This window comes from Chrysochloris asiatica, unplaced genomic scaffold, assembly GCF_000296735.1.
Source record: "Chrysochloris asiatica unplaced genomic scaffold, ChrAsi1.0 scaffold00077, whole genome shotgun sequence".
Taxonomy (NCBI): Eukaryota; Metazoa; Chordata; class Mammalia; order Afrosoricida; family Chrysochloridae; genus Chrysochloris; species Chrysochloris asiatica.
Window position 1 is genome coordinate 615,670 of NW_006408595.1, and position 3,208 is coordinate 618,877.

A 3,208-nucleotide genomic window follows, 5' to 3' on the forward strand; every position below is an offset into this window, starting at 1 on the left:
TCTTGCAAAATTCTATCAAGCAGTCTACAGCATGATTTCTATCTCCTAGGTCATATTTTCCAACTACTGATCCTTCCTCTTTGTTTCTAACCTTTGCATTCCAATCACCAGTGATAATCAACACATTCTGATTGCATGTTTGATCTTAAATTTCATCATCACTGGCTTTAGTGGTTGTTGCATAAATTTGAATAATAATTGTATTAACTGGTCTTTCTTGTAGGCTTATGGGTATTATACTATTATTGATAACATTGTACTTCAAAATAGATTTTGAAATGTTCTTTTTGATGATGAATATGACACCATTCCTCTTCAATTTTTCATTCCTGATATTGTAAACCATGTGATTGTCAGAATTAACATGGCCATTGCTAGTCCATTTCAACTCATTAATGCCTACGATATCAATGTTAATGCTTTCCATTTCACATTTGACCACTTCCAATTTTCCTAGTTTTATAATTTGTACATTCTATATTCCAATTATATTTGGATGTTTACAGCTATTTTCAGTTTTGCCCTATCACCAAATAAAGTTCTTGAAAGCTTTACTCTATTGACATCAACTCTACTCTGAGGAGGCAGCTCTTCCCAGTCATATTTTGAGTGACTTCATAACTGAGAGTTTTCCACTATATCTGAAAATATTCTGGTGCTCTTCATTATGTTTAAGTATTTAACATTCTAGTGCTGGCAGTGTTCCACTGTTAATTCATAATATTTTTAATGACTGGATATTCTAAAGTCATCTATTTCTCTTTCTTTCTAGTCTGTCTTAGTCTGGAAGCTCAGCAGAAACCTGTCTACCATGGGTGACCCTGCTGGTGTTTAAAATACTAGTGCATAGTTTCTAGAATCACATCAACTCACAAACCACCACAGTATGACAAATTGACTAATGGGTTTTGGATCAGACTCATGGTGTCCAAGTGCTTATCCATTGTGCAACCTGCACTCTTTTCCATCAAGAGTACAATAGATAAATAAGTTGTGACAGAGAGAAATTAACAAAAATCACAATTTGCAAAACAAGTTATAACTCTCAAAACAAATAGACTGCATCAAATCACAACGAGCAAGGAAAATTAAGTTCAGACACTTTTAACAATGGCCCATTCATAACCAAATGTCTCAAAATAAGAAAACAAATTATTTGTATTAGTAATTCTTTATAGATTTCAACCGTAAGATTTCTTGTTGTTGTTGTTGTTGCTGAATGCCACTGAGTCAGTTCAGAACCATAGGGACACTGTATAGTGTTTCCAAGGAGCAACTGCCGACTTTGCAGTTCAAACTGACTTGCAGTCCAGCAAATTAACCCACAGTGCCACACCAGGATTCTGTTTGTAATCCATAAGATACTTCATTGGCTTTACCATCTTATATCTGTTTGCAAATTGTAACCACACAAACCTTTCCCAGAGTACTAGCTTCTACTCTAAAAACACCCTATCACTAACTTCAGCCCCTAAAACACTTAGGTTACTGTTAGCTGGTGTTGAATCAATATCTTACTCATGATGACTCTATGCACAACAGAACAAATGCTGCCTGGCTCCACATCTTGATGGGTTGTGGATCAGACTGTTGGGATACATTAATTTTCACTGGCTGATTTTCAGAAGTAGGTCACAGACCTTTCTTGCTAGTTTGTCTTAGTCTAGAAGCTCTGCAGAAACCTGTTCAGGACCATAGCAACATGCTAGCCTTCACTGACAGATGAAAGGTAACTATGCAGGAGGTGACTGAACAAGGAACCAAACCAAGATCTCCCATGCTGAAGGTGAGAATTCTGTCACTGAACTACCAATGCTTCAAAATATTTAAGTGTCCTCCCTTAACTTCACCTTTGGAGTTTTTCAAGGAGGTACCTTGCTCAACAAGTTAAAAAATTCTGACTTAATGTAATCAACAAATTACTCTAAGGGTGTTTGCATGAAGAATCTGAACAGTAGTGGAAACCCACCAAGATTCCATTGAGATTCTAACTTCTAAGGACCTGGACTCTCTAATAATTATGTACACAACTGAAATTTCTTGAGCTCCAAATGCATATTCATATATGGTGTTGGTGAAACAGTGAAGAAATCAAATGACACATGTTGCATTGGTCAAATCTGCTGCAAAAGACCTCTTTCAAGTGTTAAGAGGCAAAAATGTCACTTTGAGTACTAAATTCCATCTGACCCAAGCCAGGATATTTTCAATTGCCTCAAATGCATGTGAAAAATGGACAATGCAAAAGGAAGACCAGAGAAGAATTGATGCCTTTCAATTATGTGTTGGCTAAGAATATTGAATGTACCATGAATGCCAAACAAATCTGTTGTGGGAGAGGTACAGCCAGAATATTTCTTGGAAGCAAGCCTTAGTCTCACATACTTTCAACGTGTTATCAAGAGAAACCAGTCTCTGGAGAAGCACTGCATGCTTGGTAAAAAAAAAGAAGGGACAGAGAAAAAGAGGAAAACTTTCAGTGAGATAGTTAGACAAAGATTGGCACAGAATTGAGCAGTGTTTTCAGTTTCTATGAGTAATAACTGACTTACCTCATAATAATAACATCAACATATTTGCAAAGATAAGTTACCAACGAAATATGAACTCTGTTTCGTTGAGCACATCAGTATTAGGTTTCTATTTATCACCTGGGGTCTCAGAATTATGAGCAGATGGCATTGTTTCTTAATGAAATTTTGACTTTTTACATTCTCCTTCATTCTGAAATTGAGTCTGAGGACTGACAAGCTCAGACAGTTCTATCAGACTAGTTGCTATAGAAAAACTTTACTTTAGTTCACCTTTCAATTCAAGGTATATGAATATCTTCCTAAATGACGTATTTTCACCAAGAAAAAAAATCTAATTACAGTGACTACTTTGGATATAATAAAAATGACACTTGAACATAAATAAGATTGTTCACATAAAAGACATCACAAAACAAAAGAGGAATATATCAGATTATAAAGTCTCTTAAAATATACATAAGTTACCATGGCACAAAACAACATCAACAACAATACTAAATAACTAATATATATGTATATTGTTGTTGTTAAGTGCCATCAGTTGGTTGTGACCCATAGTGATCCTGACAGGGTTTCTGAGGATAATGTATATTTGAAATGTGATTATATATATATATGTATATATATATATATATATATATATATATATATATATACACACACACACACACACA